A 17210-nucleotide genomic window follows, 5' to 3' on the forward strand; every position below is an offset into this window, starting at 1 on the left:
TACCTTCACATCCATTCAAAAATTGCCTAAGATTTCTAATAGACTACTCTTCAATTTCTTTACCAATATTGTGGTCACACAAATCATCACTGAAAGACACCATGTCTTATGTATCAGCAAACATGGTGTTTTTTACAAAATTAACATGTCTCGCTACCCATAAATAATTACTATTAACAATGGCAGATACAACTCTGAAGTTTGTATTTATAGCATAATGGAATCAGGGTGCTTCTCTTCTGCCTCTTACAGTAACTAGGTGTTGTACCTCAAGGAAATTACTTCATGATTCTGTATTTCAATTTCCTCATAGGATATGTACTGTTTGCTTAAAAAGTCATCTTCTCTATGAGGTCTTTTCTGGTCATCCCACCTAAATTTCAATTGTCACCCTCCTACCAACATTGCATATTCTATATATATATATTTTTTTACACTCTAATATGCTCTATGTTTTTCTTTTCGTTCTTGTGAATAGTCTGTCTCCCCCACTAGAATGTAAGTTCCATGAAAATGGAGATACTTTTCTACTTTGGTTGTAAATACTCAGTATGTAGAGGGCTGTCTATAAATGTAATAATAAGAGTATCATTACCATAAAAGGGCTGGTAATTGGACTTGGCAGCATTGAATGTAGCCTGTTGTACTAGGCTTTTTGAACTCAAATAAAGCGTATTTCTCTGACCCTAAATAGATTTCTACATGATCATTTTTAATATATGCTTAATATTCCAATATAGATGTCCCTTAAATTTACTTTGCCACTTCCTGTATCTTCGATAATTGATCTGTCATCTTACTATGAACCATACTATAATAAATACCATCAAACATATAATTTTGCACTCTTCTCACATCATTTATTATATTCTTAAAAGAGGAATGGTTAGGTAAAAGCATATAAACATTTTGTAATTTAAGAGTTTTTTGCCAAATTATCTTCCAGAAAGGCATTATTAATTTACATTCTCCTTAAATAGAGATAGCCTCACAATGATGAATGGCCTCTTAGGTAGATGCTGGTTGCAAATCTTAGCTTAACGACCTCTGTTTGAAGGTGATGGGCAACTTACTAACCCCCACAGGTCTTAATTGCCACATTTGAAAAATAGGTAACATAATGATATTTGTTTCATAGAGTTATTCTGAAGATTAAATGTGAAAATATACATAGAAATGTAAAATGAGGTCTGATACATATAGTATGTATTAAATAAAATTTAATCATTGTTATTTCAGTGTATAAGATTGTCTCTTCCCCTTACCCTTATCAACACTGGATATTTCTCTTTTATAATCTCAAAGCCGAAACATCTTTTTTATTGCTCATCAAATTAGCATTTATTTGACCACTAGTAATGATGAACATGCTTTCTGATGGTTATTTCATTTCTCTATTGGGGTTGTCATCTCTTACTGACCTGTGAAATTTCTTTCAGTATTAAGAAAGTTAAACCTTTATCTGTCAAATGTATTATAAATGCTTTTCCAGATTGTGATTTGCCTTTTAGTTGGGTCTATGGGTTTAATTGCCTTACCAAATCTAACATTTTTTTGTTATCAGATCTATCAATATTTTCCCTTTTGAGTTTTGTGTTGAGGGTATGCCTAGGCAGTTCTCCTTTACCAAGTGTAATTATTCACTTATTTCTTCAAGTCCTCTCAAGCTTCTGTTATTTATATTTAAAATTTCAGTCCATCTGGAATTTATTTTGGTTTAAGGAATGCGGTAAGCATCTAGATTTTTTTCACATGCTAATTCAATTTGCTCTGTCATCTGCTCATAATTTCTATTCTTTTTTTTTCTGCAATAAGCTAAGAAGAACCAAAGGTACCAACAATAAAAGGTTAACGAGATTAATTAAATCCACATCATTATTTTATGCAACAATCTAATTCATAGACTATGACTTGACTTCTCTAAACTTGTTAGTAAAATTTACTAAGGTGAATGGCCTTTGTAACAACTAGTTTCCTGATTGTTTTCCCCTTTTTGCTTCTGCCAAAATTGGTCTTCAGGCTGAAGTTGCTACAATACCATAGACACTATAACCATTACCTTTTTAACAGTGAGCACTGATACTACATGTAGGAATGTTGGTGTCTTCGGAGAAAGTTAGGAAGAGAATTCCTGAATCTGTAAGAGACTACCCTGTAGATACTTGTTTCAGGGCACTTTGCTTTGAAAAGTCAATTTTACCTACTTTTCTCCCATTATCTCAAATAGTAAAGATGAACATTCTAACTATTGGAAGTCAGAATTTGATGTTTCAAAACATAATTGATTTTAATGATTTTTTTTCCTTCCAGCCTATAGAGTCAATTTTTCCCAAAGAGTCCTCCAAATTGGCAATTTATCTGAAATAAAACAAGCAGGCCTACTTAAGGCTCTGTGGTTCTTTGGGCTCAATAAGCATATGTTTTCTTCCTATGACTAGGATCTTAGGGGAGCAGGATTGTAACACAGAATTACTGAGAGTTATTATCTGTCTAATGGCCTCCCACCATTCCCCCATCCCAGGCCTTTAGGTCAGACTCTTGAATGTTTTCCACTGGCTCATAAAAGCAAGTGTTCATGACTATATGGCCTCGGAAGCTAAGGTCAGGGTCCTCTTTTCTTAACCCTCTCTGTCTAGACATTCTGCTCTTGTTTGGCCTCATCTCCTTGATTTCAAACTCTGGATTCTCTATTTTGAGTTTGACACCCCATTCTGGCCCTTATTAAATTCGGTCCTTTTATTTTCATGTGTTCTTTTGCATTTGTTCTCACCATTTTGTTTAGCCTTGTTTATCCATAGTCCCTGCTCTCTTTCAGGGAGAATCAGACATTTCTGAGTTATATGAGTTACTGTTTGGTGTTTTAAATGCACGATGCCTTTTTGGCGAGTAACTACCATATCTGCTTACACAGGAGCTGTGACAAGGTTTATGAATCACATTTTATTTAACATAGCCACCTGTCTGTTCATCATCCTTATTCCCTCCTCTACCCTTTTATTCATTATGTTCCCCTCTCCTGAAACATCTAAACTTTTTCCTATTTTCTAACCTCTCTTTTAGGCCCCACTTAAATCCATGAAGCCTCTTCAAACCGTTATTTTCTTTTTCTTTCCTTCCTTTTGGGACTTCATATTGCCCTTAAAATATGTAGTCAACAACTTGTATGTATCTATTTTCTTGTCCAATTCCTATGATATCTTGCTTCTTCAGCTGGGTTATTGTCCCCTTAAGGACAGAGACTAGAATGTTGTATAACTCCTATAATGGTTAGCTTAGTGTCACATGCAGTGTAAGAGCTCAATAGATGTCATTTGGTGTACGAATATGTCCCTTCCCACTGCACTGTAGCCTAATGAAACATGGGGTTGCCTATTCTGATTAGAATTAGCTCAAGGAGGTGAAATGTCCAATGTGCTCTTTTTGTTCATAATGTCGTCTTCCACAAAACTCATGCTTTTTCTTCACCTTCCTCCAGGCTTCCTCCCAACTTTATAGATGGCTGAGGTTGCTAAACATCTATTTATTTTACTAGAAATACTTATTGGAAGTATTCACTAGTTACAATTTAATATAAGGCTTTAAATTCAACATTTCGCAGTTTTAGAGATATTTTATCCATCAATCCTAAAAAAATAGATAAGGGAAATATTTTCTTATCCTTAATATGTTGATAAGGAAATGGAGATACAGCAATTTCAAGTGGCTTCTTTAAGTGCATGTATTTAGTAGCTAGCACAGGTAAGACCCAAACCGTTCATCTGGCCTAAAGCCAGCAGTCTCCAGAATGAAACCAGTGCTGATTCCACTAAGCCTCACTACCCCTCAATTACTTTCAGGCCAAATTCCAATTAAAATCCATTTCACTTGAAAATGTATATAAACATTAAATAGTAGCCATGTCTCAAATCTTATTAAGACATTGTTAATGTCTCAAGTCTTAACCATTCCTCTGTGTTGCTTTCATAAAAAAATAGAATTCTAGACTTCAAGGCTATGATTTGTCCATCTATTTTACCCCCCAAACCAGCTATTCCCTTAATTGAGCCAATCTTTATAAAACACTTTCATTTTTCTGTCAGAGGTATTTCAGTTCCTTTTTACTGAATTGGATATGAGGACTGTGTTTGAAATTAGTTAGGGAGATAGAGTGGCAAGTGTACTACCACTCTTGCAAAATGCAATTAAGCCCTGGGATGGTGGCCAAGAGCCCTGGCAGGCAGAGACTTGAAACCAGGGGAAGGATTATACTGGAGCCATATTAGTACCATCTAAATGCTGTTTCAACTTCCTCCGTTCAGCCATACTGGTTGTCCTGGCAAGGACTTGATGCTTCCAACACAAGAGCAAGAGCCAAAGCGAATTTATCATCAGACTGAATTTGTTTGTGTTTGAATTAGTCTGAGATCGGGCCATGAGAAATCATTTCCTTTACACCTCCGCTGTTGTTCCAGACGTTCCAGGGCTTGTGGGGTGCTATGCTGCTGATTCAGCCCTCGCCCTCACACTGGGGAATGATAGCCAACCAACCTTTGGTAGTCCATCCCCAGGTCAACTGTTAATAGGTTTGTATGTGTTCCAGACACTGGGGCTTTAGGGGGAAAAAAAAAAAAAAAAAAAAACTTAGACATTACACTGAGAGAGAAATGAGCATTTAAATTCTTTTTCGTGGTAAGGGGGACTGGAGTACCAGAGTATAAAATGTGGTGGTTATTTGTAGAAGGAAATCCCCTTTTTCCAAGTATCATCTCCATTTTTAACCTGCAATTCTGTATTAGTTATACTAGAAAGTATCATTCACTTCAGACTCTTTTTAAAAGCAAATTCTCTTGAAATGGGGGTTACATCTGCACCAACATGTCAGTGTGGATGAGCAGGAGAGCCTGTGTTGGCTTGAATGAGGTAAATATGCAAAGGAGAGGTTATGCAGGCTGAGGCAAATCTTATGCTGAGAAAGTAGCAAATTTTTTCCAGAGTATAAAGTGTTAGCATGTAACATCTTGAGACTTAAATATTGTTAAGCCAACATTCCTCAAGAATTGGTGCCTTAACTAGTTCACTAAATGTGTATACCAAGATATTAAATGCAATTAATCAGATAACCAACTCAAAGAATACCTCTTATAGTTGAATTATTTTAAAATTCTCTCACTGAAGAGACTTATTTCCCTCAGGTTACTCTGCAAATGCATACTATTTATTTATTTATTTATTTATTTATTTATTTATTTATTTATTTATTTTTACTATTTGCATCTCTATTTGCAAGATGCTAGAGTTACATCTGTATCTTTGCTCTGAGCACTATAGTAGCAGGATATAGTAGCCTCAAAAAAATCAGCATTTACTTATATAAGATAAATAAATTCTGGATATCTACTACACAGCATAATGCCCATAGCTAACAATACTGTATTTGAGACTTAAAATTTGCGAAGAATGTAGATCTTATGTTGTGTACTACTACTACTACTACTACTACTAATAATAATAATAATAATAGGAAAGGGATGAAACTTTGGGAGGTGATAAATATGTTTACGGCTTTGGTAGTGATGATGGTTTCATGGGTGTATACTTATCCCCAAACTCATCAAATTGTACACATTAAATGTGTATAATTCAACAGGTAAATTATTTCCCATTGTAATAACACACAACACCAACCCAGAAAAAATTCCCACAGAAATTTCTCAGTAATTCCCAACTGGGGATAAAAGTATGGTAATCAAACCACTTTTTATATGTCAACCATACTTCAATAAAATGCTTTTTAAAATATTCAGCATTCTGCATTCTGCCTGTGCTGCAGAATTTGGAGGGGAAGAGTAACACCAGTTTAAAGACCAGCTCTCAAAGGTGTTATTCACATGGAAATACAGATACCATGAAACATCTAGCATAACAATCTGGAAAACTTTCTGTGACTTGTAGCAACTCTGTCTCCCCCTTTAACCATTTGACTTCTAAGCCATGTGATCAACACAAGCAGAATCTGAGGTGAGAAATAAAGCACTACCTATACTCCTCCATCTCTAGCCTTTCCTGTCCCAAGCACCCATACCATGGGCCACCACCAGAGACTCTGACATTGCCTTGAAGAGGAAAAGGGACAAAGAGGAGATCATGGAAGTGGGGCCCTATTTAAAGGCGAAGCATGGAAAGAAATCCGGTGCTCCACTGACTCCCCACTCAGAACTGCGGCCCTTTCTGCAGCCTTTTCTTTTCTTTCCTAGCTGACACCCCTTTTCCCTCCATTGTCTTCAGAAACGTTCCTCCATCTCAGTGAGTCAAATGGAAAGGGGCAATGGAATGAGATACAATCAACTACAGATTTAGTTTCAGTCCTTCAACCTATTTGCAGGGAAAACCTGGATAATCAGGTCAAGTACCTGGATGCCATCTCTGTACCACCTAGAAGAGTGCTGTGCTCATTTCACCTGGAGGGATCCTAGGCCTACCCTGTCCTGCTACCTGACCATGTCTCCGCTCATAGCACTCCAATGGGATTGAAGAGGTTCACAAAGAGGATGTTTGATTACCACACCTTTATCCTTAGTGAGGAATTGCTGAGAAATTTCTGTGGTAATTTTTCCTAGGTTGATGTTTTGTGTTAGTACAATGGGAAATTATCTATTGAATTTTGAAAAATGCTGCAGGTGCCTGAAATCTCACCATCAGACATTTTTCTTTTGTGTTAAACATTTCTTCCTGTCTTTCCTTAAAATGCAATACCCATAGTATGGATCCAAAAAAATCAGTCCTTATCTCCCTCTCCCCAGCCCTTGACAGCTGCAGGTCCTGTACACCACCACTGTGGTAAACTGAATAATGGCCCCCCAAAATGTCCATGAACTAATCCTGAGGAAAGATATATGTTACCTCATCTGTCCAAAGGGACTTTTGATTAAGTGTGATATCTTGACATGGAGAAATCATCTTGGATTAACCAGATAGGCCCAATGTAATCTACGAGGGTTCTTATAACAGAGAGTTTTAAGAGTCAGAGACAAAGATTGGAAGATGCTACAATCCTGACTGTGAAGATGGAAGAAGGGAGCATCCAAATGAATGCAGGGAGCAGGCAGAAACTGGAGAAGACAAGGAAAAAGATTCTCTCCTGGAGACCCTGCAGAAACGATGATTTTAGGACTTCTGACCTTCAGAGCTGTAGGATTATAAATCTGTGTTGTTTTAAGCCACTAAATTTGTGGTAATTAGTTGCTGCAGCCATAGGAAACTAATACAGACGCCCAGTTTATACTCTTTAATAAGTATTAAAGAGTTGTGTTGGTTGTTCCTTGTCATTATTTTTTTTTTAAAGATTTTATTTATTTATTTGAGACAGAGAGAATGAGAGAGACAGAGAGCACATGAGAGGGGGGAGGGTCAGAGGGAGAAGCAGGCTCCCCGCCGAGCAGGGAGCCCGATGCAGGACTCGATCCAGGGACTCCAGGATCATGACCTGAGCCGAAGGCAGTCGCTTAACCAACTGAGCCACCCAGGCGCCCCCTTGTCATTATTTTTAACCATGGTAACTTCATTCAAATTATTCACATTAACACTTTATCCCATAACAAGCAGGTGATACTCCTAAAGCTGGAGATTATGACAAATGGGTCAAAACTCTGGCTCTAGAGCCAGACATATCTGGGTGTGAATCCTTTCTTTGAAATATTATACATCTGTGACCTTGAACAAGATACTCTATCACTCTGACACTAGCTTCTCATCTCTAATAATGTTATGCTAACTTCATAAAGTCAATGAGAGATTAAGGTAATTTAGATATTAGATTAATTAAGATAATTTATATCTAAGAACTTAACAGAAGTTGCTATATAGTAGCATCATCACTCAACAAATGGTAGCTATTTTTGTTATTAGAAGGGATGATTCAATTAACTAAAGTGTTTAGCAAAGAGATATAGAAGAAGTACAATCCAGGTTAGGCCTTGAAGGTTTAGGTAAATTTGGGTAGAGCCTTTCAAAAGTGAAGGTATCGCATTGGGAATTACAGGCTTTGGGATAGAGACTTGAGTTTACCACTTATTAGCCAGGTCATTTTAGATGAGTGATTTCGCTTCTCTGACCCCCAATTTCTTCCACTACAATTTGTAAAACAACACACACCTCAAAGGATCATTTTAAGAATTAAATAGGATTAAGTATATGAGGCCTTGGGAAAAGCTCAGGACAGAATGCAGTCAATGAGGTTAGGAAGGCAGCAGGGACCAAGTTGCAGGGCATGTTTGTGAAACAGACAAACAGCCAACAGACTGTGGAGCCAACAGACTGAAGGAAAAGAGGAGAAATACTAGAGAGTTGATTGGAACCAGATTATAGGGAGTCCTAGGTTTCTAGCTAGGATTTCCTGGCCCAAAGCACTGAAAGTTATTTTTGTAATAAAAGCTATCAAATATAAGCCACAGAAGGTTTTATGTAACACTATAAATTTCTGTCATTTTGCCCATAATGCAAATGATAGAGGACTTTATAGAGAAGCACTCAGGTAATTCTATAGGCCAATGTTTTCAAAATTTCTTAGCATGTATTACATGTATTTTCTTAGCACGTATTACATGCATTATAATATATTCTATTGTAAAAAGTGAAATATTGCAGAATCCCAACATATAAATCACAAAATGATGTTTAAATATAAATTTATACTATATTTCAAATTTAAACATATTCATTAGGTAGATATGTGTTGGCTACCTACCATTTAAACAGAGATAAAATAATGAGCAAAGGACTCAGTCACTGTGTTTATGTGTATATGTTAAATATGGAGCCTGGTCTCATCAGAGAGATAGACATGAATAGCTATATATACTTTATATCATGTAATATATAATCACATAATATATTTGCATATTTTATACATGCTATGAAAGGGAAATATTAAAAGCTATGATAACACATTCCAGGAAGACTTCATACAGTCTGCTATGAACTTGCGTCCTCTAAAATTCCTATGTTTAGGATCTCACACTACCCAGTGTAATGGTATTTGCAAGTAGGGCCAATGAGAGATAATTAACTTTAGATGAGGGCATGCCAGGGTGACCCTCATGATGGGATTAGTATCAGTATAAGAAGAGCGAACAGAGAGCTTGCTCTCTCTCTCTGCTATGTGTGGACACTGTGCAAAGGTGGCCATCTGCAAAGCTAGCTAGAGAGGCCTCACCAGAAACTGACCATGGTGACATCCTGATCCTGGACTTCTTTGGAAATTCCACAACTGTGAGAAAATGTCTAGTTTAAGCCACCCAGTTTATGTTGTTTTGTTATGGCAGCCAAAAAATACTAATATAGTCTAGGGAGTTTGTATCCTTGACATCCATTTCTCTCTCTCTCTCCTATTGGGTAAACTCTGAAGGAAGAGCAGAATTCACTCCACCTACAAGCTCTGGAATGGGCTCCTGATTGTGGTAAGCTAATTCAAGGCAAACTCTCCTCCAGCCTGGAACAACTGACTTCATAGCGTGTCACCTCCCCATCACCCATTGACTTCACATGCCCTTGGCAATCATAATTCTCATCACTCAGCTGTCTCCTTATGTACATTGTTAAATGATGAGCATGATATAATCTCCTTGATTGTTTAAGAACCATTTCTTCTCCTACTCTCTACAAAGTATGTACTATGGTCAGTATAAACCTTTTGACTTGACTAATGTGACTGAGTAGATGAGAAGCTTCTTGTTTGAGCTAGAATGTGGGAGAGTAGGTATGGCATGAAATAACAAATATTGCCCAGAGGAATCAAGGATGGCTGGGAAAGTAATAGCAACAAGAGCAGTATCAACAATAACAAAAAGAAGGAAAAGAAGAAGAGGTCACTCAACAGCTAGAAAAAAAAAGACCCCATTTTGAGTTAAACTGGACATGGGCTTCTATAGTCTACTGAGTCAGAACAGTCCCCAGAGAAAGGTCATTTGCCACTGTAGTGTTGATTCAATGTCTCTAAACCAAAAGAAGAGTAAGTGCTTCAGACAAAAGAAAGTAAGTTAATGCTACTGACTCTAGGTTTATGATCTGCTACTTTTGCCAAGCACAAAGCCTACAGATGATGTATCCACCTGGTCTATAGCTGAAGCCTCCTCATAGTCTCTCACCCTCTCTTCTCCAAGTCATTCTCCACAAAGCAGCCAAAATGACATTTATAAAGATAAATTGAATCACATCCTGCTTAAAACCAATCCGTGCTTCCTTTGGGTTTAGAATAAAACTCAAGCTCTTCACTGTGGCTTACAAGGCACTAGACAGTCTGATTCCTGCCCACTGCTCCCAGCCCATATGCTTGCCATCCTCACTCACAATGCAACTGCCATACTGGCCTTGTTTCCTTTCTTAAACATGCCATCTCATCCTCACCATTGGTCCCTGTGAAGGCCAAATGCTGAGCCAGCAATGCTCTTCTTTAACATCTTCAATTGCCTGCCTCTTTCTCATGTGTCAGGTTTCAAGCATGAATGTCATCTCCTACGAGAGGCCTTTCAATATGGATGCTGTCATATAATGCTTTATTTTCCTCTGTAGCAACATGTAAACCAACACTGCGATATGTAAATCTTCCCATGAGGTTCAGGGTTTGCTCTTTTGTTCATCATTAGCAATACCCAAGCCATTGTCCTATATATAGCAGGCCCTAAAGTATTTGTTGGATGGATAGATGGATGGATAGATGAATGGATGGATGGATGGGTGGATGGATGGTGGGTATTAGGCTGGTATCCCTGGGGAGAAAGACGTGTGAACCAGACAGCAATTTTAAGAGGAGTCATTTTTTAAAACTGAAGTTTAAACCGTTCAGGTAATTAAAATCTGCCTTTATTTGCCCAAGTGCAGAGTTCCCAAACATTTATTTTCCACATTTTTCCTTCTCCCTGGAATCCTATAGTACTAGGAGTATGTATACTATCCTTAGCCTTGTTTAAAAAAAAAAAAATCTTGTTTTCTTAATCTACATGATTTTATTCAGTGCTTTGTCTGTAGCCTCTAGACCTCTGCCCATCATCCAGTAGGTCATTAATAAATACTTGTTGAATAAACAAGAGTATAAATCCTTGAGGACAAGAATCATGCCAAACACCTCTTAGGCATTTTTAAAAATTAAGCAACATGTCAAGGAATGAATTGACATTAATAGATTTAGACACCAAAACTGAGAAAAAAATGAACACATTAAAAATCTTTCTGAAATATAGGATGTATATTTTTGTCTTCTTATATATAGACACTGAACACAGTTTGACATTTTCTTGATGTTTCAGGGTTACTAATATGAACATCAATTATTGTTTGCTTCTGCCTCTGAGAAGGTAGTTTGGTCTGACATTTATAGGAAAGGAAGGAAGCATGTAAGCAAAAGCGGTCCCTCACAGCTCCCCTCAGCCATCTATGCCAAATGGCCTGAAGCATGCAAGACAGAAATTCTAAGATAACCAAACAAACGTCTTCCATGGGAAAGAGAAATGGATCCAAATGTGATCTCTCTCCAGACAGTAACAGGCATCTCATTTCCAGTGTAGGATGGCTCTCACATTCTCTCTTTCACCATACATACACTTAAGAAAATAAGTTTCCAATTCTATCTTTGGGGCTTCCCACTTTAAATTTTTTGAATTATTCTGAGAAAGTGTGATTAAAAGTGTACTTATTTAGAGTCAGAGCTAAGGCTGAACCCCAGTTCTGCCACTTCTAACCATGCAAGGGAGATGTGGGGATCGGATTACATAAGGTATATGTCATACTTCACACAGTATCTGACACACAAATGAATATCTGATTCATGGAGTTTTCTTATCCCCCTCCAGTGCACCATCTGCTCCCAAAGACCTAACTACCCTGTGATGTTCACTCTCCATCCACTTGCCTGGGGAAGGTATGCAGATTCCTTCCCTCTTCTTTCTGCCATCTATCAGCAACAGTCCTATGGAAAGAAGCTAATTAATTTATCCAAAGATATTGGGTTCTGAAAATTAATTACATGTTTTTCTTTCCAGGGGCATTTGCATTTGGAAAGGGGACAATGAATTCATCCATAAAAATGGCTCTTAATAGAATAGCAGGCATCAGAGTCAAACTGGATATAGAGTCTGTCTAGGGTATTTGTTTGCCCATTGCTCTTCAAATCTCACCACTTGGATAATCTATCTCTGCCTTCATGCAGGGCAAAGCCTTGCACCAAATATTTTAATGCATATATTTAAAATCTGTATGCTGTTATGCTTGATATTTTAGATTTATATAAAAACTTTCTTCTTCAAATGTAATACGGTATAGCATAGCCAATACATTTTCTACCTGGAAAATAAGGTAACTGCTGTGTCTTTATATAGCTGCATCTCATTCTGACTTATTGAAGGAGTTTGACTTTTTTCAGAGAGGGTTTTAACGAAGCCACTTTAAGCCTTTTTTAGATTTGAAATGATAAAAGCATTGGCAGGACTTGTAAGAGATAGCACAGGGTTGCTGTACGGACATCTTTAACAGTGGAAACCTGCCCCTATCCAAAGAGAACACTTTGCTATTTATCAAGATTTAGGGGAGAAACTCAAGTGCAAGCATGATGCTGTTTTGAAAGATCCCATCAAAAGTAGACATTTCCTGGGGCACCTGGGTGGCTCAGTCGTTAAGCGTCTGCCTTCGGCTCGGGTCATGATCCCAGGGTCCTGGGATCGAGCCCCACATCGGGCTCCCTGCTCAGCGGAGAGCCTGCTTCTCCCTCTCCCACTCCCCCTGCTTGTGTTCCCTCTCTCGCTGTGTCTCTCTGTCAAATAAATAAATAAAATCTTAAAAAAAAAAATTCCACCACTGGAAATGGGGATCATTTTATCTCAAAGTCTGCAGGTGAAGTATTTTCCATTTCTGTGGCCATTAGGGGATGATTCCAGAGTGGAGGCTGACTTGAAGATCCTAAGCTTCTCTTTGTAACTAAAGAAAAAAACCTCTCAGATAAACTAGTAATAGCTAAGATTTATGTGGTGATTTCATACAATATATATTTAGAAACCAATGCATTAATTGCAATCTCAAGAAATAAGTATATATTTCAGGGTGAAAAGGCAGGTGGGTTAATTTGTTTGGCTGCCTGTTACTGCTTGTAAGTCTATATGCATAGTCACAGAAACTACATAATTTGGCTGTCTCTATACTACATACAAGCCCAACTATCATAAATATTTTCCTAAGCACTGAAGCAGAAATCAAGGAATACACAGTTTCTTTAGGAAAGTGATGTGGTTGGCACCTTCTAAAATGGGTCCAAATGATCCTCACCTCCTACTATTCATGGGCTTGTGTAGTCCCTCTCCCTTTGTATGTGGGCTGGCTATAGTGACTTGTTTCTACCAAAAAGAATATGGAAAACGTGATGGGATGTCACTGCTGAAATTAGGTTATAAACACTATGACCCTCTCTCTCTTTCTCTCCCTCCCCTTCTTTTTCTCCCTCTCTCTCTCTATGCCTCTGTCAGTTTCCTCTCCCTTCCACTTTCCTCTCTTTCCTCCTGTTTTCTAAGATAAGGCCAGGTATCATACCATGTTGTGAGTTCCCCTATTGAGAAACACACATCATGAGAAAGAGTACCCAGCTTCTGAGTAATAACTAGTGAGGAACTTAGGCCTTTAGTCCAAAAGCCCATGAGGAACTGAATCCTATCAAAAGCCACATGTTGAAAGCAGGTCTTCCACTAGCTAAGCCCTCAAATGAGACCATGAACCAGCTAACACTTTGATTGCAGTCTTGATAGAGACCTTGAGGCAGATGACTCAGCTAAGCCACACCAGATTCCTGATCCACAGAAATTGAGATAAAATGTTGTCCTAGGCTATTAGGTTTTGGGGTAACATGTTATGCTATAAAAGATAACTAAATCAAAAACATTTAAATATTATATTATATAATAGAAGAGTAGATAAATAAAGTGTGATATATTCATATAAGGTTGAAGACTACTTGGTTATATGGAAATAACATCTAGAGAGTTACATACATTGCCTCCAAATAAGACTAAACCAAATTCCCCAGAAGGCTAAGAGGTAGAGAAACCAGAGCATAAGGCCAACATCAGAAATTATGGAACACTTTACCAAACAGCACAGGAAAATCCCATTTTAGTTTTAAGGAATTCTGTTCTTGATCAGCCAGTGCCCAGGGAGGTAAACAGCAACCACTCTACATAGCCCATGGAGAAAGAGATTTAATCCGAAACATTAGTTAGAAAAGTACTGGAAGTTCTTGGGGAGTAAAAGAGGGAGGGTGACATGAACCATACATCAAGAAGCTGCGAGTGCCCTTGCAAGAACCCAAGGGACTACACTTGCTGCTGGTACCACTGAAAGTACTAAACAAGGACCATGATCCTACTGACACCACTCCTGGTTCTTATGCCTAAGGTACAGCAGAAGCAAATGGCTTTTACTGCCCTCTTGCCTTCCAATACTCCATGAAGGTCTCCCATTGACAGAACCTCCCTTGAGCTCAATGGAAAAAAGGGTCTGGGAATTGCACCACCAGTAGAAAGCTGAGTATATGGCTCCGTGAAGTATATTGGCCACACATATTGGAACAGTTTAAATATTTCCCTTTGAATGACAGCATTTATTTTTCAAGACTAAAATTTTCAGGAAAGGATACATGGTACAAAATTCCTTGAGTGTTTCACATGAGTTTTATAAATTGAGCCCTAGATTACCACTGTATTCACATGATGACAAGATAACTGGATGAATACATCCATTTCATCATATATGAAACTAAGGCATTCTGGATTTAAAATGTCACTCAAACCTGTTATAGGAGTGGGTTTTAGTTACTCCAGTCAAAACAGTTTATTCAGAATTGCCTTATATACAATACTTACAAGCCTAATATGCCCAGGTTTATATCCTTACTGCACTGAGAAACAAAAGAAAAAATGTCTAATTTAGACATGAGTGCTTTAAGATTCAAATGTTTTCCTTATTCATTCACAGAATTGTCTAGGATGCTGAATTGCAGTCCTGGTATGTCCAGCCATACCAGACAATATTCAATATCTTGACTATTTTGCACAACATTTTCCCAGGCAATTATTTACTTTCCTCTTAATTTGGTCAAATTTTTCAGGCATGCATGGGAGGGGAGTCAGGTTAGCAATTACTTTTCCCCTGATCATTACTCTAGATTTCAGACCTACCTGGTTTCTTCTGTGTGCTCTCACAAAGTGCCTTTGCCTCGTTGTTTGGAGAACATGCTATTTGAAAGCAATGCCCATATTTTCACTTTAACAAATATTTATTGAGGTCATCAGTTCCAAGATGTCCCAAGCACTGTGGTAGTTGCTATCCCACATCTCTTTTGAGTTCCAACAACAAGAGCCTCATACTCTGCCTGGCCTGAAGCTAGTGCTTTGTGAGTAGTTATCAAATAATTGAGTCAGCTCAAGAAAAAGCACAATTCAAGAGAACTAAGAGTTTTCAAATTAAAGCACAGTCTGCTACCTATTATTGTAACAGATTTATTTCCTATCTGCCTTCAGAATCCCTGGTAGCTTGTCAATGGCATGGTTACTGCAGAGGAGAGAAAAACCTGGATGTGTTGCTTTATTGCTCAGATTTGTACAGGTAATTTGGTTTGTTCCTCTCTTGAAGGAACACAATTAGAAAGACATGTCTCTGGTCCTTGTCCTTAAGAGTCTAGAGGGCACTCAACCACAATTTGCACACTCCTTGTAAGAGCCTGCGCTGAGCTGAGCTAAGTGGCATCATTAGAACTGCTCCTGAAGGCTACTGTTGGGAAAGAAAGGGCAGGTGTTGATATTTGCATCTGAAAATCTGTACCCAACACCAGTGTAGTCGATGAAGCCCTGCAGTAAGTCAAGCCCTTGTGTACTGCTCTTACCCTTGATCCTTATTTGCTCATCTGAATGAACAGTTCTAACTGCTAATGTCAACTAAATAGGCCCTGAAAGGACAACATGCCCGGATCAATGACGCAATCGGCGCAGGCACCAGTGAGAGATGGCAGAGTACGCAAGAGTGTTTACCTCTGCTCCCTTTCAGGACACACTGAGATGAAAGGAAAACAATTTTTAAAAAGTATAATCTCATAAAGACAAGGAGAGGAGGCAAAAGCCACAACATTATAAGAGTTGGAAGGCAGATGCTCAAGGGCAAACCCAAATCACTGAAACCTAAATGAAGCAGAGAATGCAGCTGAGCAGCAACTTGATTCATACTGCAGAACCCTACAAAAGTCTTAAAAAGGGCATCCTGCCATCTCTGGGGGTGGATGTAAAGATGAGGCTCCAAATGAGACAATCAGATCAAAGTCTGCTTACACAGCACTTAAACCCCCAAGGTTACCTTTGTGATTCAGTGAACATTTGTACTCTATCAGAAGACTAGAGATTTATTCCCTGGAGAAGAAAACAGAGGGTCTCTGCTCTAGAGGATAGAAAACGGTGGTAAAAATAGGAATGTGATACCAAGAAAAGGGAGAAAATGTGAAGGCCTGTATACATAACCTTGAAATATCCACCACTACCACCCCTAGATGTTTTCTTTCCTTATCAAGTCCTCAGAAGGCTATTAGTCTTGGAAATCTGACAAGTCCCAGAGAAAATGCCTAAAAACTGATGATTCCCCATTATGACACCATCCAAGGAAGCCCACAATTAACCAGTCCATGCCAAAAGAGTTTCTATTATCTTAAATACGAGCAAAAAGCCAAAAATCAGCAGAAAGCTAAGAAAAAACTACCTAAAAAGCAGAAGTCAAAACAGAGGAAACAACTTGGAGGAAAAAACAAAAAAATAATAGAATATAAATTTATCATTAGTATCTTCATAGAATTGACAATATGTTGTGTAAAAGTAACATTCAGATTTTTAAAAAACTGAACATTAAAACTGATAGCATGCATTTAAAAATTCAAGTAAGAGGGGCGGAGCAAGATGGTGGAGGAGTGGGAGACCTGGATTTCGTCTGGTCCCAGGAATTCAGCTGGATAGCGATCAAACTATTCTGAACACCTACGAACTCAACAAGAGATCGAAGAAAAGAATAGCAACAACTCTGAACAGAAAAGCGACCACTATCTGAAAGGTAGGACATGCGGAGAAGTGAATCCTAGGTGATATTCGGGAAGATAGACTGGGGGGGAGGGGGCCTCCATCGGCCACTGCTGGCAAGTGATAGAGCCGCGGAGCACAAAATCG

This window comes from Mirounga angustirostris, unplaced genomic scaffold (genome assembly GCF_029215605.1).
Source record: "Mirounga angustirostris isolate CCGP_5_RB_7025 unplaced genomic scaffold, mMirAng1.0.hap1 SCAF_10, whole genome shotgun sequence".
In the NCBI taxonomy this organism is placed as follows: Eukaryota; Metazoa; Chordata; class Mammalia; order Carnivora; family Phocidae; genus Mirounga; species Mirounga angustirostris.